The 26,250-nt window shown below is 40.3% G+C and overlaps 1 long non-coding RNA gene across 1 annotated transcript; it reads left to right on the top strand.

Annotated features, from left to right (window-relative positions):
- Positions 1-927: 927 nt before the first annotated feature.
- LOC125438755 lies at positions 928-23,389 on the top strand. Its single transcript, XR_007245398.1, has 3 exons — positions 928-938; positions 12,215-12,219; positions 23,246-23,389. It is a non-coding gene; the product is annotated as an uncharacterized LOC125438755 (long non-coding RNA).
- Positions 23,390-26,250: the final 2,861 nt, after the last annotated feature.

The following is a 26,250-nucleotide window of genomic DNA, read 5'->3' as shown; positions in this document are numbered from 1 at the left end:
CAGTGTGATTATATTGAAACATACCTTCTTTTCCACCAAAATGTTGGGCTGTTTTCCACACACCCCTATGCGATTGCCAAACCTCCCCTTTGGTGCTTGTTTGTTTGGTCTCCAACCTCACTCTTCTTCCCCTCTGCTCCTAATTTTTCCCATTTTTGTGTGTTTCCTTTTTCACCCCTCCTATTTTTATGGACCATTGAATCAGTGAAGCTATGCAGCTTTCTCCAATGCATGCATGGAAAAAAGTTTGTGTGGGGGGCGGAGAGGGAATTACAGCAGGCAGAAAACATTTCAAGGAGAGGAGTGTGGACAAAGTAAAAGATGGGATCGAAAACACCTTCAAAGTGGGGTAAGTGCTGTCTGCAGAAAAGGCCTTAGATGGGAGTAACTCAGTTTAGTAATGCCCTATAGTGTTTATAGTGCCCCCTTAGGGACCGTCTCTTCTGGTACTGTGTTTCCCCAAAAATAAGACAGTGTCTTATATTAATTTTTGCTCCCAAAGATGCGCTATATCTTATTTTCAGGGGATGTCTTATTTTTCTGTGTTCTGTTCGTCAGGCATGCTTCCAAACAAAAACTTTGCTACGTCTTACTTTCGGGGGATGCCTTATATTTCGCACTTCAGCAAAACCTCCACTATGTCTTATTTTCAGCGGATGTCTTATATTCGGGAAACAGGGTATGTTTCCCAAAGAAAATTGAGATCAGGGAATAACAACCTACCAGTGGTCCTTGGTCTAATAAATTAAATTAGATCAAAATTAAATAAATGTATTCCCTAGGCTCTTTACATCTTCCTGCAAGTCCATCCCTTGACTCATCCAAAACTCACCAATAAGGCAATTTAATAGTTAATAGTGGGTAGAGTATCACCTGAAATCCCATAAGCCAACCATTCCCTGGGCAAGGGGAAACCTCCTCCTGCCAGGCAAGAGAAAGTAGCTGTTAATTAGATGCTCAGTGAATCTTTGCTATTAAATACAGTTGTAAACACAGGCATAGTGTTTGCTTAAATGCTTTCCAATATTATAGCAGAAGCCAGAGCCTATATTTAATAATAATAATAAAAAAATAAAAGTAGGGCAATTTCTGTTGGAACATATAGCTCTGCTTTCATATTTTTATTAAAAGTTTAATAATAGACCCGTGCCAGTAGGCTTGAAAAATGATATGGTAATTTTCAATTGTTGTGAAATGCCATTAAAAACTTGCTTATTATACAAAATGAGATTATTTGTTTAAGAAAGGTTATGTGGACTTATAATTAGAAAATCCATTTTGAGCTACAGAGTAATAATAAGTGTTTAGTGCATTCAATTCTGCAGTGATAGGCAATCACTGGTCGAGGATGACAATTGAATAATAATGATATTCTGAGTGATGATATTCCAACATATTGGTAAGGAAAGGCAATATGACTGAGCAAGGAGATAAAAGTAATTATGAAGGTAGCATACTCTACACACACACACACACACACACATACACACACACAGGGTCGCCCTCAAAAATATGTCAGCCGCAATTTGTTTCATTTGTTTATTCTTGTTTCTTGCCTGCTTTATTGTGAATAAAAAACAAAATTGTTAGAGCGATCCTAAATTGTTCAGGATTGCATTTAATGTAGCAGGTCTCATCCTTTTTCAAATGGAATCGTCAATGCACTGTATTTTTGGTACTCACTGCTAGGACAATGTCTTATATAAATTAGGTGAGTGGGCTAAGAAATGGCAAATGCAGTTCAATGTAGCAAAATGTAAAGTGATGCACATAGGGGCAAAAAATCCAAACTTCACATACACGCTACAGGGGTCAGTGCTATCAGTCACAGACCAGGAAAGGGATTTGGGCATCTTAGTTGATAGTTCCATGGGAATGTCAACTCAGTGCATGGCAGCTGTGAAAAAGGCAAACTCTATGCTGGGGATAATTAGGAAAGGAATTGAGAATAAAACTGCAAAGATTGTCATGCCCTTATATAAAGCAGTGGTGCGACCGCACTTGGAGTACTGTGTTCAGTTCTGGTCGCCACATCTCAAAAAGGATATTGAAGAGATAGAAAAAGTGCAGAGAATGGCAACGAGGATGATTGAGGGATTGGAGCGCCTTCCTTATGAGGAGAGGCTGCAGCGTTTGGGACTCTTTAGTTTGGAGAGGAGACGACTGAGGGGGGATATGATTGAAGTTTATAAAATTATGCATGGGGTAGAAAATGTTGACAGAGATAAATTTTTCTTCTTTCTCACAATACTAGAACCAGGGGACATTCATTGAAAATGCTGGGGGGAAGAATTAGGACTAATAAAAGGAAACACTTCTTCACGCAACGTGTGATTGGTGTTTGCTGCCACAGGGGGTAATGATGCCCACTAACCTGGATAGCTTTAAAAAGGGCTTGGACAGATTTATGGAGGAGAAGTCGATCTATGGCTACCAATCTTGATCCTCTTTGATCTGAGATTGCAAATGCCTTAACAGACCAGGTGATCGGGAGCAACAGCCGCAGAAGGCCATTGCTTTCACATCCTGCATGTGAGCTCCCAAAGGCACCTGGTGGGCCACTGCGAGTAGCAGAGAGCTGGACTAGATGGACTTTGGTCTGATCCAGCTGGCTTGTTCTTATGTTCTTATATCTGGCAGCTGCTGGTGGAATTCCACAAGCCAAAAAACAAACTTGAATTAGACTTGGAAACAAAGAAGGGCAAGATATATTTCCATTGGCTAGTCCCTGACAGTGCTTGGGCTGCTGTGTACTAAATCAGCTGCAGTTTCTGGGTTGTTTTCCAGAGCAATTGAATGTAGAGTGCATTACAGTAATCCAACCAAAAGGTGATAAAAGCATGCATCAGTGCAGCCAAATCAGCCGAGTCCAAATTAGCAGACCATATACAGCTGACAGAATGTGTTCTTGGCCACTGCACCAGCCTGCTTTTTAAACAGAAAAGTTAGGTCCATGAACATCTCACATCCTTAATGTGTTCTGAAAGAAGCTAACTCTGCTCAGATGACTTAGATGGTGGATTCAATCCCTTTAAAACATCAGCCTGCCTGACCCGGCATCACCTCTGCTTTCTCTGGATTCAGCTTCCACTTGTTTTGTCTTAGCTGCCTAATTACAGTCTCAAAAGCCCTGGTTCATAGCCAAGATGTGGAGGCTTGAATATCATCTGCCAATTGAAGACATCTAACCTGGAAGGTCCAGATAATATAATTCAGCGGCGTCATATAGATATTGAAAAGCATGGAAATTAAGATAGGAAACAGGACACTAGAAGGCTTTGTGGCCAGAAGGTGGGCAGCTTCCTTATACAGAAACAAACAAGCAAAAACTGAAGTAGATAAGATGTAGTAGTTAGATTTTTCATTTATTTTTATTATTATGGGGTTGCTCCTCAGAACCTCCATTTATTGCTTAAGGCAATCTAAAGAAGTCTTCTCTATCAGGTTTAGTATTCTGCAGCCTCCAGGGCTTGGCTTAGGATCTCACAAGAACTCAGTGCTCCCATAAGGAAGCATCACAACTACCAAAAGGAGCCACACAAAAGATGCAGCAGCCACCTAGCTGACTATCAAAGAGTGCACTAAATTAGAATAGGATTGGTGAGGAGCTACAACATATACTTGAGTGCCATTCTGTGTAGATGATTCTTAGCAAGATAGAAACTGGCACTGCAACCTTTTTGGTTCAACATGATCACTGACTTCTTAGCTTATTGTTGTTTGACTTGATTTGCTTAGCCCTTGTCTGCTAGATTCCCTAGGTGGGGCCTATCTTTTTATTGGTTGCCTAGCCTGATTGGTTCTCCTATGAGAGCTTCCTAATTAATTAGGAGCCTTCCAGTTAATTGGGCAGCAGATGTTTGAAAAATAACTATTTTAATACAATTACAGGTGGCAGGTGCCATCTTAGAAATGACCTTCTTTCAGACACACAGAAGTTAACAACTCTTCTTCAACAACAATGTGACAATAATTAAGAATACAGGTACAATGGCCGTGTCTTCCTAAAAGGAAGGCATGGCTTCTAGATAGAACTGACTCCTTTGGGATTCCAGGTCCTCCAGGGATAGTAAGAAATCAAATGGCAACATCTATAGCAAGCCTAAGAAGAATATTCCATCAGAGGCCATTGGATCTTTAAAAAAAAAAAGCTGCATCCTTATTGCTATCGCCAAACTATCTATGTAATTTAGAGTTAGAGATGAAATTCCATCTCTAAGAGGCCATGTTACATCTGTACAAAGAATAATTAAATATGACACCCTTGGCTTTCAAAATGTAAGATGTTTTCCCAGCCACACCTTCTACAACAATGTTACACACATCTATGAGTATGAACATTTATCTGGCTTGTTCACCTGTTCCTGCTGAATCATTTCATAGTCCGAGGTGGAAAAGGATCCATCAGAAAGTTCAAAGGGAGGAAAATTAATTGGTAAAGATTCGTCCCTTCCTGATTTAGCATGGTAATCAAATCTTCCAGAATCCCGTGTATCCTGGGCATTAACAGAAGAGGAAGCCACTGTGGCTTTGTGACATCAGCAACCAACACATCAGTCCCATTTCTCTTGCCATAGACATTTTCATTCCACCTTTACTCATCTAGCTGTAATTGAGAACCATTCCAAACACCTAGGTCAATGATAGCGAACCTTTTTGAGACCGAGTGCCCAAATTGCAACCCCAAACCCACTTATTTATCACAAAGTGCCAACACGGCAATTTAACCTGAATACTGAGGTTTTAGTTTAGAACAAAAGGCTTAGTTCCGAGGCACGCGTTACTCAGGAGTAAACTTAGTGAAGAAACTGTGAAACGCTTCAAATGGGTGAATCACGATCCTTGCCAGCAACCAAGCTTACTCCCAGGTAAAGGATCATGCCCCAGCCAGCCTAGATGTGTGTGTGGGGGTGTGTGATTTCCCCCCCTCCCACATGATGAACTCTGTGCGCGAGTGCCCACAGAGAGGGCTCTGAGTGCCACCTCTGGCACCCGTGCCATAGGTTCGCCACCACTGACCTAGGACATATGGTGGAACAGAGATAGGCTGTTGACCTTCTTGGTGCCACTAAGCTGGCTTGCTTGCCATTGAAGAAGAAGAACAATAGAGGAGGAGTTTGGATTTATACCCCACTTTTCTTAATTCAAAGTGGCTTACATTCACCTTCTCATAACAAACATCTTGTGAGGTAGGTGAGGCTGAGAGAGTTCTGAGAGAATTGTGACTGGCCCAAGATCACCCAGCAGGCTTTTTGCGAAGGAATTGGGAAACAAACCCAGTTCTTCAGATTAGAGTCTGTTGCTCTTAACCAGTATACCACTACACCACCCTGGCAGAGTAAAACCATTCCCTTTCCCACTACACATTTTTCTTGTTTGTTTGCTCCGTCATTGGCATGGCCCTCTTATCCTGCATGTCATGTCTTAGACAGGTTTTGTTTGTTTGCATTGTTTTCCAGTTGTTTAATATTAGTCCTGCTGCATTGTTTACATCTGATTAATTTTTAAACTATTTTTTAATCAGCGTCAGGATTTAACTGAATTAAATAACTAAATAAAGTGCTGTGTGGTTAGTTAGATCTCAGAAATATCGCCATCTCTTCAAAAATATCGCCATCTCTTTCAATGCAAATTAGATCCACACATGCGTGTTTTTTAAAAATTGAAAATGTTTTCAATGCAAATTACCTGGCTGAAACGTTGTTGTTTTTTGAGCTAAAACGTTTGTGGAACATTTTAAAAGGTAGCTAAACTAACCCACAAAAATGATAGTTCTGATAGTTTTCTACAAACTTTTTAACTGCTTTGTGTGGAAAGGCTCTAAGAGAAAGTAACTGTCACTCAGCAAGCTTTTTGGGAGAACTTCAGTCTCCCAGATCCTAGGTCAAAACTCTAACAACCACACCATGCTGGCTCTATTACCTACACTAAAGGCACAAATATTTTTTTTCTAAGTAACTGGCTTGATAACACTGCTAGGATTATTATAACATATAATATTCTTAAGGGAACTAGTTATAATAATATTGTTAAAATACACTGCTTTTAAACTTCAAATGAATTCTGGAAAGGGTTTTGAACCATGGTGAATCCTTTCTTCCCACCCCAACTGTCACCCTGCTTAATAGAACTTGTGATGATACTTATTATACTGCTAGGTTCCTATGTTTCCATCTGCCTCTGTGTTAAACAGTTGTTCTGAGTAATTTTTAAGGTTTCCAGCACATCTGATGCAATAATTCTCTCTCTTGCATCAAAATTTAAATCTGTTTAAGGCTGTCATGAGGAACAGGGTCAGATGCATTTCATAATTCACATTCCACCTTGATATTTAAAGCTAATGATCATGAGATAAGCTAGAAAGCCAAATGATTTTCTCCCAAGTTCATTTGCAATCTGTAGGAAAACATTTGTCTTGGAGTATGCAAATGGAAGTAGGATTCGATGGTCACACAAGCCATGTTTCAGTAAGCCAACAGAATATTTTCAGCAAAAAGTCAACATCACTATTTTTTATTAATATTAAAACAGCACCCAAATAAATTCTTGATTATAAAAAACATTGTTTTAGTCACTGACTGTTGTTGCCTGCTGATAACACTACTGTGATTGTCTATAAAATATTTACAGTGCAATCTCCCAAAGAATGTAACCAGCATTCCTTTTAAGCAGAACAGAGACATAACTTTCCTCTTAAAAATAATGAATCAGAGTCAACAAAATAATCCTGAAAACTAATCTTGTTTACTACAAGAATTAATGAGGGGAGCAGGTCATTTTTTTTCTGGAAGGAACCGGCGAGGAAATTGTATATTCTGAGAAGATAGATCATAGCTCCAATTTATACAACCTGTAAGAGAATTGTATATAACTTAATTTTTTTAAAGAGAACATATCCCCTTTACTTGCGCAGAGGTATGCTGCCCTATCGCTGAAGGGTCAGGTGGTATGAATTGCACTCTTAACAATATGTAGAGTGTTTTCGGGCAAACGGGAAAGAATTGATTCATTGCTGGTGCTGGGCCTTTGATTGTGTGATTCCCCATTTCTTCATTAACAATAAGACAGCTATCTAAGGTTCAGGGCAGGTTGGTTGTCCTTAAAGTGCTAAATCATCCCTATTTTCATTAGAGGATGCTCAAACACCATATGAGCCGAACAAAACATCTCTTTCTTTCTGAGTATCAATAATATCATATTATGTAGATACCATCTTCTGTTTTAGAAAGCCTGACACATCATCTTACATTATTGTGTGCTTTCATTTGAACTGTGAGGGATGGGGGGTGGGGAGTTGCAATCCTGTACATAGTAGAGCTACTTAAATCCTACTGCATTTCAGTGTCATTCAGCTAATTATGTGCAGGGCCAATGTTTATATTTATGGGATAACAATGTGCAGGACTGCAGTCCAAATGTTTATTGCAGCACTGTATCTCCTTAAAAAAAATCCTTTCCAGGATTATATCTCCAAGGCAATTGAGCCAGACTGTCTCTCTTCTCCTAATCTTTTAGCATCCAATGGTGCAGTTCTCTGCATACTTCATTGCCATTTGCCCTGGCAGCTGGCAAACACAATGATGTCAGCTCAGAAAGAAAAGGTAAGACACCACTGACAGGTCAGGGCTAGAGAGAGTCTGGCTAATTTATTAGTCGAAGGCTGTTGTTTTTTTTTAAATTGGGAAGATCAGTTAAGTTAAAAAGGAACTTTGGAACACCATTAGGCTGAACAAAACTGCAGTCAGCCTGAGCATTGTTTTCTGTACATTGTTCAAGGAAGAGCTTTATGACTAAATCCAAAGTGTGTCATCACGCCTCTTCTGGAAGGGTGAAATGCCAGCAAAGAAGACATGTTCATGTCCCAAGTTTTCTCTTGCGGTAGCAGCTGCCGCTGTAACTATGTATTAAATGCCAACAGCATGCTAGATTCTAGCATAAAACATAGGTATGTTTTAGCAAGAGAATTTATAATCTGTTGTGCAGGTCTATTTTACCTAGCCAAAGGAATATGTTTCATCATAAATCTACTGTACTGAAAATTAGTTTAAATGACATCAGGATCAGATAAGATCCACCTTGAGTCTCATCAAAATTAGCTAATATGTCATTGTAAAAAAAACTCTAAAGGTTTTCTGCAAATTTTCTTGAGAGCCAGCATGGTGCAGAAGTTAGGATGTCTGTTCTCTGGAGATCTTCTTTTATTTGGAAGGCTGTTTTTGCTATTCCCGAGGGCTTGTGATTACGTGTTCCCTCTCCCCCAGTCCTAATGATAGCTTCAAGAAGGTTATAATTCAGTACACTCAGAAACAGTGATTATATCCTGCATCTGCATTGCAGCGTATCATTTAATGGTGTAAAAATATTTTAGGATTAGGTCTGTGCGAAAGATCGGGATTTAGTTCTGCAAACAGGTCTGCTGAATGAAAGACTATGGTATAAACTACCTATTGCTGGGAACGTGCAAGAATAGAAAGACTCGTCTAGATTCTTATTTTCCTAGGGGTCGGTGCTTAGTTGAAACTGATTTCACGCACAGCTGATGTGCAACATCCCCACTGAAAACATCTGGGAATCACTGCAGGCACAGTAAGAGATTGCGTTGGCACAGCAAAAAATGGTTATGCTTTGAAGACGAGCAAATTTGCCTCTGCTGCAACTAACAGTAATATAAAAACCACATGTGAATGGAAACCCTGCATTAACCCTTAATAACCATCAGCTGCATGGGGTACGCTTTGTGTTCACCCTTGCTTCCCCACCTTTTTTGGTTTATTTCCTAAGTGATACGTACATCTGGGCAAGCTATTGTCCCCCAGTTGACACAACTGCATTTGTATTTCTTCTGCATGGCAGTAGGCTGCTGTTCAGATTTGCAAACAGAGCAAGATAGTATGTCTGCTGGACTTCTGTGATGGCCCAAATGGGAATTGAATGCAAAAGTCAGCATCCAGAGAATCACATTACTTAAAAAAAGGAGTGCTAATTTGTTCCGTTTTTAGAGAATCTGCTTTAAGCAGAGTCAAATGAAAATAAGGGTTATCAATCTTTTGAATAGTGGTTTTGCCTTATTTTCTTAAAATACTATGCTGCCCCATGAACAATATCTTTCTTCCATTTTTGCACAATTCCATTACACAATTGTGTGTGGTTCAGTATTGTACAGAAAATTATTATTTCTGATTGATGGACATTTTTGTGGCCTGAAAAACAATTCATAGGAATTTCTAATTGCACCTTCTTATAATATCAATTCCAGAGCAGCAAATGTTCAGTTTCGTGCCACAAAAACGATGAGAAAAAGTTACATAGCACCTTAAAGTCTAATCAATTTATTGTGGCATAAGACTCCATGAACTACAGACACATGATCAAATACGCAAAGTGAACCCATTGTTGTGAGATGGGGGGGGGGGAATGGCAAGCACAGGGGTCAAAAGGCCACACAGTACAATCTGTGACAATTCTGTGTGAAACGCAAATGTGTACTGGTTATTTACTTCTGCTGCCCATGGTCACAATCTTCATCCTGCATGAATTTGTGCTTCTGTGTTTGCAATGGTGAAACCGATGATTTTCAATAAAAAGCAATAGTAATTTTTGTTCATCTCACTGACAGATGAACATTTTAGACAGTGCACGGCTATGCAAGATATAAGCTCTACTTTATTAATGGGTTTACTCTCAGGTATGTGTGTGTTTGTGCACATGTGTGACTGCATGGAGGGGTGACTTTAGTGCAGAATTTAGTTTTCAGATGTACAAGCACAGCCATAAACAAGTAAGTTCAGTTATGCTTGATCAGTATACTCAGAACAAGCAATTGTATGTTTCATTCACAATTATCTAGGAGGCTGGAAGAAGCAAACTTCATTCATATGTCTCCAAGAAATTAAGCACAATCAGTGAACACCTTGGGGGGGGGGGGATATTTTTACTGTCAAGTCTCAGCTGAGTCATGGTGACCCCTGTTTTCAAGAAAAGCCATGTTCGCAGGTGGGCTCTTTCATCACTAGAAACTTACAACGTTTTCAGGCTGCAAATAAAACGTTTCCCCCATGGAGTTCCACATTGTTTTCCCCCCTTTTGTTCCAATAGATTTTCAAGCAGTTTTTCCTCTTTTTAAAAAATCCCTTTTATAACATCTTTTGACTGAAATGTTTCCAAGCCATCTTCCCTTGCTATACAGTCATACTGGCAACATTTTATTTTTCCCTCTGCTGTTTTCCACGCGTGTGTCATTGTCCAACTTCCCCCTTGGTGCCATTTTTTGTGCCCCTGACTTTACATCTTTCTTTCCCACCTCTTTACTTTCATAATTTCTGTGGGGTCTTTTTGTTGAATCTACAAAGCATTGTTTCTACTAATACCCCCTGCCCCCAAAGAAACCCCCTCACAACATCTATGAAATGTTTGGAGGAGGTGAGAGCAGACAAATATCATGATAGAGGGAAGAATCGAAAGTGTTCTGAAAATGTTCTAAGTGACTTGTGTGGAAAGGGCCATGGCTTGCCATTGCTTATCTCTGCATCATGGCCATGGTATTCCTAGGCAGCTTCTATCCAATTTTGGTACTAACCCTGGTTAGCTTCTGAGATCTAGATGCGATGGAGCTAGCTTGAATGATCTATGACAGGGCCTGGGAAAAGGCACACAGCTTAAATTCAGGAGCTAGCCAAAAAAAGGCTTGGAGACCCAGAGGTTCTAACAAATAATATGCATGGATACCTGGAAGTTCAAGTGCCAAAATGATGTGCTATCAACTTGCAGAAAATAATTGCCATAAATGAAGACACGCCCTAGTGAGAGTTATACTTTTGGGGTCAACTGACACTTTCTATCAAGTTGTATAGGAGCATGCAGGCCAACCTCCTCCATCCATTTCAAACATTTTCTCGTGTTTATTTGTAAATAATGTCTACAACACAAACTGAGAAGTTTCCCTATGCTCCTGGTTTGTTGCTTTAGTAAATAACCACATATATTGGAAGCAGCAAGTGTGAGAAAAAGCTGTAATGTGGGATAGAACTGTGCACAGCCTGGGTATGTAGTTGATCTGTTATTCTAAATAAAAGGAGTGGATTCTCATGTTTAGGGGAGCTGTACATTAACAGCTTCTTGATGCTGTGTTCCCAGGTCAGAGCCTGGGTACGTATGACCCCTGCTGTGGCTGTTCTTATTGACTTGGGCAGAATTTGACCTTGTAAAACAGAGGTCACCACCTCCAAACATTCCTTGTTTAGGCTTGATTAAAAGATAAAAGTTCAAACTAGATTAACCAAGAGATTCATTTCAGATTTACCAAACTTTCACATAAATTATACTTACTCAATAGTAAATCTGTACAGATTTGTGAAATATACTTGGAGGTTCATTTGATCTTTGTGTGTGAGAGAGAGAGTTGGGAAGCTGGTTGTAGTCATTTTGAGTTTCATTGTTCCTTTAGTTAATTTGGCTTAAATTGAAATGCTAAGGTAGATGCAGGCTGTGCTACAAGAGATGCTGTTTGCACAGACCCAGAAGTGAAGCTACAGATTTTTATGCATCTCCTCTCCTGATGTTGTACGCTATTTTTTAGATTTGACTGTTTCATCCTTTAGTTCCAAGGATTGCTCTTTTCTAATGCCTGTACTAGTGGGGTTTTCACACATACACATAATTCATATTATTTTAGTTCTTTTATTTTGGCTATTTTTTAAGTATGCATAACTGAAAGTAACTAAATAAAAAAAAATATGCTTGTTAGCATGTGTACTTGCCTTAAGCAGTCCATAATCCATAAAGAAGCATCTCATAATCATACGTTCTCTCTTCCTTGGGGCTGTATGAGAAAAAAGGGAGGGTCTGTCTTCTGTCACTCACACGCAGGCAGTGGGGTACTGAGTCATGACTGTGTAACCGGGGGGTGGAGGTTCCATGACCACACAGTCTTGGCCCTGCTTTTCCTGAGTGGCAATGAGGCATCACCACACCGACTTTTATTTTCTAGTTTTTGAGTTTTCTAGCAGCATAGAATTGGATTTGAAGAACCAGGAGATGGTGCTTTATGGGCAACGTGTGTCTTCTCACAGCTTCCTGTACCAACTCCTCCCACCACCAGAAAGGCTGCTCTGGAGAATCTGGGGACCCTTGGGAAGGGGATGTGTTGTAGTGCTGACAGAAGAGGCTGACTCTGCAGTGGAAAATCTATGGAAACTGTGGGTCTTTCTTGCCCGAGCAGAAGTGACTTCCACTTGCAAAAGGGCACTTTTGGACCCAGCAAGAACAAAAAAAAATGCAAAATGTGTTTAGCATTAAACAAAGGAAGGGAATGCTAAACAAGATAGGCAAGGTAAATGTATATGTCGCTCCTTCACTCGCAGGATCTGGAAATTCGTTTCCTCTCATGCTTGAAATATATATGGAAACGATTTGTTTTTCAGGGAGAGAATTAGCAGCCCTTGTCATCAGCCCAGCAATACTGTTTTGTTCATGTTTTTAATCCAGGGTGGAAGGTATTTCAAAACTTAGAGGAGATTACAAGGGCTGTGCTAAAAAGAGGAGGAAAACCGCAATCCAAGTTAGTGCTGCAAGACTGTTTAGTATTCAAGAAACTTTCTCTAGCCTAGAAACCGAGCTTGGTATTATATTGCAAAAGGGCTGTCCAGCTTCACTGCACTCCCTCAGTGCTACATATTTACTTTTGTTGCTCTATAGCAGCAATTGTATAATAGCCTTTCTGCTGAGATACCAAAGAAAACCAGAAGGTTAAGTATGAAAGGAGAAGTGGGGAGGGGGGGGGAATGCAGAGAAGCACAAGGGAGGATACCATCGCAGGAGAGTAAGGAAGAGTGCAGAGAATGAAGTTAGAAAGATGATGGCATGGGAGCAGAATAACATGTTCAAGCAAAATAAATGCCGGCAGAGTGTCAGCAGGGAAGTGTGATATGAATGCAACATTGTTTTGCGTTGCAGATGTTGCAGACTGACAGAATAAGCAATATCATTTGGCCAGAGAATGGAACAGAGAGCTGAGAATGCCCTTTGTCTGATCAACAGTTCGAAAGCACATCTCTGAAACATGAAATGTGACATTATTCAGACACAGCGGTTACCAAAAAAGAAAAGGCATCATACAACAGGGATGGAGCCACGGAGCAGAGATGGAACAGTGGCCTCTCAGGCAAAAGATCGAAGGTTAAGTCCCTGGAGGGTACAATTAAAAGGGTCAGGTTGCAGCTGTTGCAGAAGACTTCAAGAACCTTGGAGGGCCACTGTGAGAGTAGATCTATAGTGGACTACACAAAGCAAACATAGGATAGTTTCATGTGTTCATGTGGTACATGAGCATACAAATGCTCAATCGTACATTGCACTAGAAACCTTGCTGATCTGGTTTATGGGGCTTGCAGATGAGGCTACATCGATTAAAATGTGTCCTTGAAATGTGCTGAAGTGCCGATCTACTGAATTCCTGAAGAATGGGTTATTTTCATACATGTCAGAAGAGAAATTGTTTGCCTCTCAGCCCCAGCAATGTATGCCATTGCCTTCTTCATTTCTTCAGCTGATGCAAGTGAGCAATGCAGAATCTGGTTTGGTTTGTTTTAGCTTTCTGTTAGTCTAAGCACATGATATGTGCTTAGTATTTTAAAATCTGTGCCTTGAGTTCCCATGATACTACAGGAGGCTGTGCCTTTTTACTAATCATGTCAACACATGTTTAATATACAGGAGTACATTATCCATGCTTTTCCCCCTGAGGAGGATCATGCCTTGTCTTGTGGAATCATGTAAAGACTAGAATGATTTTTAAAAAGGTCTGAAAGAAATTCTGAAGAGGACTTAAAAAGGCTACAAACTTTTGAGATGATGCGGAGAGCAACAGTAACAGTTGTCCCTGTTAAAAAGCAAAACTATCAACCAATGTCAGGGAAACGTTTTTGAATGGGGATAAAGATTGGGCAGTTCTTTAATAGAACACACCTCTTTTTTTTAGTCTGCAGCTCATTCATGAAGCTTCCTATGCTTCTGTTTGAACTGAAAAAATGCAAAATGTATTGGGGAAAGTCAGCTACCTTTCTCTTTCTTTAATAATTAAATTTTTATTAAATTTTGAATAATACATTTACGATCAACAATCCGTATAGTTACGATTAGTATGAATACATAGTAAACAAAACAGAACAGATGTGTCATAATAAACATGAATTATCATAAAAAGCTAATAGCGTTCTCCTTAATCTATCTAATAGCCTTTATCTTGGGTGTATATCTACCCTTCTTTAGCCTATTTCCAGAATATTAATAATAATAAATAAATTGGCTTCTTCACCTAAAGTTAGTCAAAAAAAATTGACATGAAGAGAAAAAAAAAGATTACATACTAATAAGCGAGCTAACGTAATAGATGATACATTTTTAGTCTTGTTTACATTTAGGTAGGTATTTACACCTACATCCTTTGCTATAACAAAACATATCCATTGCCATAACAAATCATATCTATGTACCTCCTTATCTATCTTTAAAACATATTATAAATTAGTTTTCACCTTTCTCTTTCACATATCGCTATCTTCAAGGACAAACGAGCTTACAAAATTATTTAAAACACGCTGTAAGCATTGAAACCAAAATAAATCTACAGTCTGGCAGCTCTCTGCCAGTGAGAGAGCCCCATTTAAAAAGGGACATAAAAAGGAAAGGTCTAATTAGTTAAGTGTCTGTGAGAGTTTAGCAGGGTGTGGAAGCCAGGACACTAGATCCTTATTCTCTCAGTATAGGTGACAGGGCATAGAATTAGCCCTTTTTCATCTCCTGGGTAAACATACCACACAATAAGATTTAAAATAACAGTTATGACAGTAGAAAGCCAGCAGAGGTCAGGGATTTTCCAGTCTGTTGCATGGGATGTCCTGTGTATGACTATCAGCCCATTGAGCAGATGTAAAAGGTGTTACTCAGTAAAAGACGGTCCTGGCCCTCAAGGAACAAGTTTGTTCCCTTGAGGCCAAAGTTGCTCACCCTGAGAAGCTGAGGCAGAGAGGACAGTCGAGGAGGCTTGCAGGGATGTGATATTCCTCACTAGAATTATGAATAATGAGGATCGTGTGGAAGGAGGGTATCACTCCGAGGAAAGGAAACCTGATATCTTAGAAGGGACTTCTTCCTTGTTAGGATGAACAAATGTCCTCTCATACCGAGGAGATGCCTCCAAGGGGAGGGGGACTTATCACAGTGGGAGAGTCAATCATTAGACATGCAGACAGTTTGGTTTGTGATGAGCATGCAGACCTCACAACATATTGCCTGTCTGGAGCAAAACTATGAACTTCACCCAGTGTCTAGATAGCTTGATAGACGGTGCTGGGAAGATGTCCGTTGTGGTGCATCTTGGCACCAATTACATAGGGAAGTGTAGTCATAACATTTAGGAAACCAAATTTAGATTGCTAAATAAGAAACTAAAAGCCAGGACTTTCAAGGTAGCTTTCTCCAGAAGGCTACCTGTTCCATGTGCAGGGCAAGTAAGACAGGCACAGTTGGAAAATCTCAATGTGCAGATGAGATGATGATGTAGGGCTTTAGAAGGAGAACTTTAGATTTGTTAGGCATTGGGGAACATTTTTGGGACAAGCTGAGCCTGTACAAAAAAGATAGGCTCCACTTGAAACAAGGTGGGACGAGACTGGTGGTGTGTAGCTTTAAAAAGTGGTGGAACAGCTTTTGAACTAACCCCGGGGATAAAACTGACAGGAACAGAGAAGCATCTTATTTGGGCAGATTCATCCCAAAGGGACAAAGGAGGAAATGTTTCCAATTGCCCAAATGGGGATGGAGTGATATGGAAATTGAAGATAAAGTAAAGCAAGACAGCCAGGTAAAGAGGCCAAAAGGGCCACATTGAAAAGGCAGATACCATAGATGTCTAGAGAGAAACACAGTGTGTAGTTATGCAAATGTCAGAAGCCTGTGCCCCAACAATGGGAGAACTACAATGATTGGTTTTAAAGGAAAAAAATAGATATTGTGAGCATAACAAAAGAAAACCAGTGGTATACAGTCATCTCTGGATACAAATTCTATGGGAACGATTGGGAAGGGAGTACTGGAGTGGTTGCTTTTATGTGCATCAAGAGGGTCATATCATCTAACAATCCACAAGCCTTAAAAATGGTTGACTCCTCCACAGAATTGCCATGGGTGAAAATATCAGGCCTCAAAAGCAATTCTGTAGTGGAGCAGTCCTGTTGGTATCCTTGACCAAAATTCTCAGAGAGTGATACTGAGACAGTGAATGAAATCAGGGAGGCATTCAAATGAGAGAGAGTTGTGATAATGGGTAACTTTAACTACCCTCATATTGTTTGGATAAGTCTGTGTTCCAGTCATGCCAAAGAGTTTACATTTCTTGATACCATAAATTACTGTGCTCTTGAACAGCTTGTCATAGAACCGACTAGAGAGGAGGTGATCCTGGACCAAATCCTCAGTGGTTTGAGATGTGGATGTAATTGAACTGACTGGAAACAATGACCACAACAGCATCAAATTTATTTTATATGTATTTAGAAAGCACCAGGGAACTTCAACACTGTCATAGTTGACTTTAAACGAGAAAATTTCTCTAAAGTGAAAAATTTGGTTAAAAGCCAGTTGGAAGAAACAGGAGTGTGAGATCTCTCAGAAAAGCTTTGGGGCTACACCAAGTCTCAATATTAGAGGGATGTTGAGAAACATATTGTTAAAGGCAAAAGGACTGACATTAAAGAACTCTTTAAATACATCAGAAGCAGAAAACTGGCTAGGGAAGCAGTTGGACCATTAGATGACAATGGAATTAAACAAGTATTATAGGGCAATCTAGTTGTGGGGTGTGCACTACAGTGACTGGAGATGCTGTGCCTCCTCCAAGGGGGCTTTAGCCGGTACAGAAGGGGGGGGAACAGCCCTCCCACCACCCAAATCACCCCATAGGCTGAACAAACTTACACTGCTTTTGTGCAGCATAAATCTGCAGGTCCAGGGGTCGGTGTTCCGGGTTGGAATGTTTGTGGAAGTCAGATCCATCCTGGGAATGCCCCAGCCCACTCCCTACTTTCGGGTTTCACTGCCATGGAGCTGAGAGGTGCCTTCGGCTCCTTCATTGGCGGGTGTGCCCTTTGGACTAGCAAAGGGGGCAAATGCATCAGTGCAGCCCTCCGCAGCTCCCTATATGCTTTCAGCCCCCCCCCCGATCTGGATTGGTCTGCTCCCCCCAAAAATAAGAAAATTGCTGAGAAGGTAAATGAATTCTTCTCATCTGTCATCAGTGATAAAGATAGAAGATCTGTTCCTGAACAGATGTTTTCAGAAGAGTTTGGGCAAATAGTGGTGACAAGGGAGGAAAGCCTAAAACCTCTAGACAATCTGCAAACTACCAAATCACCAGGGCCAGACAGTGTCCATCCGATAGTTCTTAAAGAACTCTAGAGTTCTTAAGTGTGAAATGACTGATCTTCTAAGATATGCATCATATCTCCAAGATTAGAGTTTGTACTGGAGAGTGGAAAATATAACACCCTTTTTTTTTACAAAAGGATCCAGAGAGATCCAGGAAATTACAGGATGGTTATCTTAACATTTGTTCCAGGTAAATTGATGGAAAGTATTACTAAAAATAATGTCAAGCATTTAAACAGATGCTCCCTGCTGGATAAAAACCAACATGTCCTCTGCCAAGGCCAGTCCTGTCTCATTAACCTTTTAGAATTCTCTGAAAGTGTCAGTAAATATGTGGACAGGAATGAGCTGGTTAACATGGTTTATTTGGATTTCCAAAAGGCTTTTGATAAAGTCCTTCATCAAAAAACCCTGAGCAAACTTCAAACTCATGGGATAAGAGGACAAGTACTCTTATGAATTGGAAATTGGCTAAAACACAGGAAGTGGAGAGGAGAAATAAATGGTTAGTTCTTGCAGTGGAAGGATGTGTGTTGCAGGGTCCTCCAACAATCTGTATTTTGGACTGGTGTTTTTCAACTGGTTCATAAATGCCCTGGAGTTAGAGGTGAATGTGAACTTTGCAGATGACTCCAATTTTTTAAGGTGGTTAAGATAAAAACAAATTGAAAAGAACTCCAAAAGGGTCTCTCCAAACTGGGGCCCCTTCCGCACATGCAGAGTAATGCTCTTTCAATCTGCTTTCAATGCTCTTTGAAGCAGTGCGGAATAGCAAAATCCATTTGCAAACTGTTGTGAAACTGGATTGAAAACGCATTATTCTGTGTGTGCGGGAGGGGCCTGGGGGAATGGTCATTAAAATGTCAAATGAGAGTCAATGTAAGTGTAAACCGATTGATATTGGGGCAAAAAAAATTTCACAATTTCACATATGCACTGATAGGATCTGAATGGGGGGCGGGGAGAGTTGTTATTTTTGTTTTTAAACTGAACCATTAGAAAAGGCAAGATATAAATGTTTAAATAAAACTAGTTGCTGGGAAGCATGCACACTAGGATGCCATCACTGTCATCATACTTGGGGGCTTTCTATGGGCAACTGGCTGGCCATGGTGTGAACCTAACACTGGAGTTGATGGACCTTGGGTCTGATCCAGCATTGCTCTTGTTCTGTACTTGGAAGAACAAAATCAAACTAAGCAAAGTCTTCTGGAACAGAAATATTTGCCTTTTAAAAGAGGCCTTCTGTTTCTTCTCTGTGTGGCTTATTGTGTCTGATTGCCTTGCTATCCATTGTGTCAAGAGACACACCAATATCAAAGTCCATCCAGCAGCTGCGAGGTGGAGCCAGCACTGCCAGAAGTAAACAGTGATGTGGAAGTGATAGAAGGCTGCCAGTTCAAACATGCTGGCAGAGAGAACAATTCTGAGGAGTCTTGTCACTTAGAAAATACAGGTCGGCCAAAACACCAAGGCCAATAGCAAAAGCACAGTGCTGCATCATGACAGAACTGTGTAACTTAACGCATATAAAAACTGTAACATATCATTACACTGTTATTTATTTACTTTTTTATTTATTTACTTCATTCACCTTGCTGAGACTCAAGGTGGATTACAGCTAAAACAATGTAGTAAGAATAGTATAATACATGCAACTGACATTAGATAATATACAAAAATAGCACAATACAGACAGTGAAGGAGGAATTATAGGACTGGACTAATGACAAATTTTAGTCAAGGTGAGCTGAGCCCTGATGACTTCAGCCCTGCCCTGGAACATACACCAGTTATCGTAGCGAATCATCCACTGGACTGATTTCTATCACTGTTATCAAGCAGCAAATCCTTCTCCATAATTACTTCATGCTCTACTGATACGTAACTTTGCATATACTGCTGTGCAGGTCTTGACTGCAGGACAATGCTAGGGAAGATGGATAAAAATTAATTTTTAGGTAGTAAGCTGAGTGTCTGTAAATTTAGAGATCCATTCTAAGGAGACCAACTCCCTGCTAAATCCACTGATGGTGTCAGTCTGCAGAGGACTGTACTGGAAGACTTACTTGAGAGTTACGTTTTAATTCTCCGCCAGTCCACCTTGGAAAGGGCCGTAACTACTGTAAGCATCACAGAAACCTCTTGAGTGTTCACAATGCTGCTTTCCAAGCTCAGTTAAATGGTATTTTAAAACCAACCTTGATGACTAGTTCCACACCTTCATATTTTCCAGGAAAAGTAAGGATTGATATATTTGACTCCTCTGCTTGTAATTAAAATGTACTGAAGCCCTTTGAAGTGACTGGGGCCAGCTCAGAGCAGAGATGGAACTTTATATTCTGAACCTTGCTTGAAACCAATTTCAAGCTCATACCACTTCCACGCTGTTTTGCCTGCAAGCACTTTTTAAAAGGCAGAGATGGTTGTGATCCATTTTATCTAATGCCCAGTTGCTGAGTGCTAGAGGTTCAGATCAGTTCTAGTTTTACCCCATTTCTTCTCTGATGAGATGCTCATTCAGGCCTATTTGAATGATACAACCCAATAGAAATTGGGTTAATTAAACTGAAAAAGGCTCGCAGCAATTGCTGTCTACTTTCAGATTAAGTCTTGCTAGTATAATATGTGTCCAAAACCACAAGCAATGCAACCGTACCATTAAAAATTAAAAATCCTATATAGTCTAATTTTCTAATGGGTTTTCTTTCAGCATTGTAGTAATTCTGCATACTCCTATTTGCTTAAACCCAGGGATAAGGGCTAGGAGCACGGCATCCTGACTCTTGGATTGACACCACCCTTTTGGTGTTAAGTCCAAGTCCCTTTTGGTGGTGTAAGTCCTGTATGCCCAGGGCTTTTGTGCAGTGGTGGTGGTGTTTCAGGACTTTTCCTTGCTCCCTGTGCTGCCCTTTTGGAGGTGATGGGGCAATGGCGCATTGGCACCATGTCCCACCGTCTCAGCATGTGGATGGAACTGGTACTCACAAACAAGCAGGATGTAAGTTTATGTACTATGTATGTACATACATAGATATGTATGTACTAGAGTCACTCTTACAATAATCTACTGTTCCCATTCATCAACACTTTCATTTTCTTTTTAAAAATCTCAATGTAGGGGAAAAAGAAAAAAATACCAATTGCATCCCAAATCAGTCTTTCTTATATATTCTCCACTTAAGAGAAAGCTACATATTTCCTTTTGCCTTGCTAAGACCCAAAACAAATCTAGACAACAAAAACCCAAAATGCAAAAGTGAAATACAGTTAGAGAAAACAGATCTATATATAACTTCATAGATCTAAAAACTGGGAAAGATTCAGGCTGCTGTGCTTCTCCCACATTAAAACTTCACCAAAATTATAAAATGAAGCATTTCTTAAATTAGGGTGAAACAGAAGAGGGCTCTCATGTATGTCACCACATGGAAAGATAGGCTTTTAAAAACTCAAATAAGTAAGATGCCTTTGCTGGTCCAAGGCAAGGTCTGTTACTGAACTGCCACAATCTGTGTTTACAAGCATGGTTCTAGTGTCCATGACAACCAAATAAAATCACAAAAATGGTTTTAAAAATCCACCCAGACAGAACACCATGAAATTCCAAATGCAAAACAGATGCCGGGCCATCTTCATTGATGATTGTAATCTGGAAACGCATGGGAGTTTGTGTCTTTGATTTAGTAGTTTAAAATGCAATAAAGCTGTTTACATTTACTGTCAAAATATTTGCCTTGCATACGCTCACAGTCCCTATGGTGAAAATGTATTTTTCGCCCCACTAGCAAGGCAGAATAAGCAACAGGCAAAGATGCATGGTTCTTGGTAAGTGCTATACCATGTAGTTTTGTTAATGAATCATCAAAGGGTAGGGTTTGTTCTCTTTGCCCAGGCTAAGCTTCCTGAGCAATTACAATGTATGTGCCCTCCATGATCAGGAAGCCTGCTTTGCATAGCTTCTTTCCAGTTTGGCGGTTTATTATGCACATTAATCTCTGCTAAATTAAGAGAGTTGGAATCAATTAATTAATCAATGTATTAACTGCTTACAATAATTATAGTATTCCCATATTTAATGAAGATCCTTTTTCATGACTAAGAGTATCAGTTCCATGGAAACTTTCAAATAATTGCCTGACTTTATTTATTCAGTAATGGGGTGAACACTAAGGCAACCATTTCTGCAGACACCAAATGATTCAGGAAGGTACAAACTGCAGAGCAATCCAAAAGCAATTCTATAAAGTGGATGCGTAGGGTGGGAACCAGCAAAACATGACCGAAAAGAAGAAAATACTAGCAGTATTCCTCTAGTACAGCCAATAGCATAGAGTCAAGAACAATCTACAGTGCTTCACAGTTGCATAGTGCCTGCTTCCCCTAGCTAGCACAGGTTGGGCTGCCACTTCTGGGTCTGTCTCTTTCCTTCCTTCCCATGCACTGGCTAACCTATCTTTATACCCTTCCCCTATATCATCAGCTTTCCCTCCTGCCCAAGGACGTAGGTAAGGGTGGGGGTTTCCTGGGTTCAACCCCCCATTACATGTCTGAAGCTCTGTCCCACCATTTGTGGGGTTTTTTTATTTTTAGTGTTTTTTCAGTTTTTGGCCTGCAGGGGGCGCAGTTTCTTTCCTTCCCATCCAGTTTTTAGGCTGGCAGCACCAAAATTTCAGGGAGTTTTTGGGAGACTCTCCTGATGATACCACCCAGGTTAGGTGAGGTTTGGTTTAGGGGGTCCAAAGTTATGAACTCCCAAAGGGGGTGCCCCATCCCCTATTTTTCCAATGGGAGCTAATAGGAGATGGGGGCTAAACCTTTGAGGGTCCATAACTTTTATTTAATTAAACTTCACCAAACCTGGAGTGAGTATCAGGAGAGTCTCCTAAAGATACCCTGAAAGTTTGGTGCTGCTAGCTTAACAATTTCACCCTGACAGCAGGCATCCCCCAAATTTCCCCAGATTCTCCTTTTAAAATCCACCCCCTTTGGCATGGATTTAAAGGGAGAATCTGAGGACCCCAGTTTAAACATTGAAAGTGATTCTGTTTCAGGGTGGGGGAGAATCTACCCCAAACAGCATCACTTTCTATGTTGTTTTAACTGGGGACCCCAGATTCTCCCTTTAAGGTGGATTTAAAAGGAGAATTTGGGCTCTCTAGTTTAAACACCATTGAAAGTGATGCTGTTTGGGGGTGGATTCCAGCATCACAGCGACTGCCAATGCGCCCCCCCCCCACAAAACTCAGATTTTGCATCGGGCTCCATTTTTTCTAGCTATGCCTGTGCCTGGAGAGGAGGGCAGAAGGCACTGGTGGGGGGGGGCAGGGGAGTCTGCCATCCCTGGCCTTGGAGATTTGCTTTTATAAGCACTGAGGTTGGGGCGGGGCTTGGGGAGGTGTGGCCACACACACCCCGAATCCACCCCATAAATAATCTATGCCTACGTCACTGCTCCTTCCCTATGCCAAGCAGCCTCTCCCCAGGAAATTTCAAGCCATGTTGCAGAGTGGCTGGGCCCCGAAGTTTAGAGACTGCTGGCCCATGTTCGCTTTTGTGGGTAGTAAGTTTTTTGGAGATTCCACTGGCCCTGTCCTTAATGAGTCCTTCTTTATCAAGACCCTCTTAATAAGCCCCATGCTTCTGTGCCTACCAAACAAGATTCTTTGATTGGTGGGACAATCCAGAGGGTCTCTCGCTGTGATCTTAATTAACAGGCAGGAACACAGGGAAGAAGATGGCGCTTCAGATACCCAGGTCCCAAGCTATGTAGGATTTTAAAGGACAAAACCAACACCTTGAACTGGGCTCAGGAGTAGCTCAGTGAAACTTTGAAGATATGGTCAATATATGCGGAGCAGATGAAAGAAGCTGGAGTCAATGAGGAGATATGGGAGAAGAGATTACAAAGAATGAACTTACTGCTGTTTGTTTGATAAAATTATGAAGAAAATACAGGGGGGGGAGGGGAAAATGTATTGTTTGAAAACGAATGAAGAATATTAATATAAAATGGAATATTCAAATGATACAATAATTTTTTTTAAAAAAAGGAGTAGCTCAGTAGCCAGTGTGATTGTTGTAGTAGATCATGTGTTTCCAGTATTCTAACCACAGCATTTTGCACTTGCTGCAACTTCTGACACTTCTTCAAGGGTAGCTCCAAGTAGAGCACATTACAATAGTCTAATCAAGATGTAACTAAGACATGGATCGCTGTGGCTAGGTCTGACTGAATCAGGAATGGGCGCACATGACTTACTGGCCAAAGCTGGCCAAAAGCACTCGGAGCCACCCAAGCAACCCACTTTTCTAACCACAATATCAATCAGAACTCCCAATTTGCGAATATGGCCTTTCCTTTTCCTTTCCCTTTCCATAAAAGGTCTGGAATAACTGATCTTGCGCAGTGAATAGCTAATCACTTACCACCCAATGGACAAAGAGCTGAAAAAATTGCAACCACTAGAGTTCTTGTGGGACCTGTGTCAGGGAATAGATGTGTAACTAAGGCCATTTGTGAATGCACTATTTACCCCACAGTTGCTTGCTTTGCAGTGGGTTTTTCCCACAGTTTTTTGTTTGCACAGGGGTTCTTCCCCAGCAAAGTGCTCCCAGCCAAACCAAGCTGCCATTTCCTCCTCCTTCTGCTTTCTTGTTCTTTCCATTTGGATAGGTTCTTTCCATTTGGGTAGGTTGTGTGCTGCCTTTTGTGAGTGTACTGTATTTATTGTGTACCTAAGAGTAGAATAGTCTGTCCCCCTCTGAAACACATATTTGTATGCGTCAGTTTAGACTCAAGGGGTGGAGTCCCTGGCAGTTCTGTTTGTTAGAATTGTAGACTGCATGAACTTCCTTTTCTTGAACCCGGTTGCTCTCATCCCTGAACCTTCTTGCTAAGAAGTGGATATGGTTTTCAACCTCATCGCTCTTGTGCAAACCTAAGAGCAGGAACCTGAATGAATATCTCACTCTTGATTTTCAAGCAAAAGTGAATATCACAATGAGCATTTTCCAACTTTGGCATGCATGAACTTTTAATCTCAAAAATATGGGTTTCCAGTTGTGTGTAATAAAATTAGAAAATCTTGTCCTATTCACACAAAATGGCAACAATGCAGATCAAGATAATCACAAACAGCACACACAGATAAACAGACAGAACAGAAACATCTGAAAAGGGTCACCACATTGAGTGACTTCTACTACATGCATAGAAGGAATGAGCAACTTGCCATGCAAGTTGTAAATTTTCCCAAACACAAAGCTGCAAGTTAGGTATTCCTTTACCTAACTGGAGCTTTCAAAAGCTGAAATATCAGCTTAGTACTCCTTTACTCATGACTGTGTATTTTGCCTAATTCATTTGACTGGTTATTTTCAGGCCTCCTACGAATGAAGTGCCACTTATTGTATATTGTTCCTTTTGTAATATGTTAGCTTGACAGGGCATCAGATTTAACTTGATATAATAAGACGAGCAGAAGATGGAGGGGGATGAACCCCCCAAGGAATGTGTTGGTGTGATTCTTTCAAAAGAATTGCTAAAGAAGTGTGTCAGTTTCCATGGCAATGGCAAGACTTTTGTGTGTGTTACGTACGTGTGTGTGTGTGTGTGTGTGTGTAACAGCAAATTAGGTTTTCAAGAAAGCACCGGTACAAAATCAACATGGAAGTTATATCTGGATTCAAAATAATATTAGAATTATTAGAGTTATCAACAAACACACACATATAATGCGCAACTTCCCTGCCAAACTTCTGTAGCAATTATACTCCCAAAATTCATAATAAAAATCAGAGTCTGATTTCAGTTACGTGCTAAACAAAAGCCATAATGAGTCAGAGGAAATCATGAATTGCTGAAGGAAAGTGGTTTTTTGTGTGTGTGGGGGGGGGATTTACACGGAGATTTTTGATTTTTCAAAAGTCTAAGCAAATGTCGTGGAAGTACAACCTTGTTGTTCGTTGGCTGTAAAATATATGGAATCAGTTGGGGATGTGCACTTGGAACGCTAAAAACAATATAAACCTGAAAGCTGTTCATTATGATTAATCCACATTGAAAAATTAATGACAGTTGATAAAATTAGGGAACCTTTAGAGTTGGCTGTTATGTCTAGTTTGGAGTTCATCAAGGGGCTATAGTTAGGACAGAGTGGTCCATAACTTTATGATCCATTATTTATTATTACACGAGAGCTTTAATGACTCTGAGAAAAGGAAATACTATACTCTCTGTGCTGATTCCATCTACCCCCTGTTCCTCTTGATCTGGCTCTGTTCCTCCTCTCCCTCTCCTCGAAATACTATTTTGAGTTGCTACAGTAAATTGTAGTTATGGTTGGCCCTATTATGCAGATATTTTATCAGCCTGGGGACCAGTCCTTGATAGATACAAGGAAACTACTTGAGCCTGTTATCTGCTTTGCTAGGTTGCCAGATCTCTCCTTGGTTGCCAGATCTCCGTCTATTCTAGAAGTAAAAATTTTAAGTGCCCATAAAATGGGGACATTTTCTCACATCAAGTTGACATTTGGCTTGCGTGTAGCATTCGGTTTCTGACAATTTCATCCTAATTAAAGCCAACAGAATTACACAGGAATAACTTAAAACAAATATCTGGGTAATAATCTGGTGGCCTTGAGCATTTAACATACTAACATGATATAACTATTGTAAATATTGTAAATAATATACCGTCTAAAGAAATCCAGTAAATAAAGAAAAAATTACCAAAAATAAACAGTTTTTGCATATTCATAATATCATGTGAACAGACAACCCCCTGTGATTGTTCACTGATTAGAAGTCCTTATAGCAGTACTT

This window comes from Sphaerodactylus townsendi, linkage group LG09, assembly GCF_021028975.2.
Source record: "Sphaerodactylus townsendi isolate TG3544 linkage group LG09, MPM_Stown_v2.3, whole genome shotgun sequence".
Taxonomy (NCBI): Eukaryota; Metazoa; Chordata; class Lepidosauria; order Squamata; family Sphaerodactylidae; genus Sphaerodactylus; species Sphaerodactylus townsendi.
This window is presented reverse-complemented; position numbering and strand designations above follow the sequence as displayed.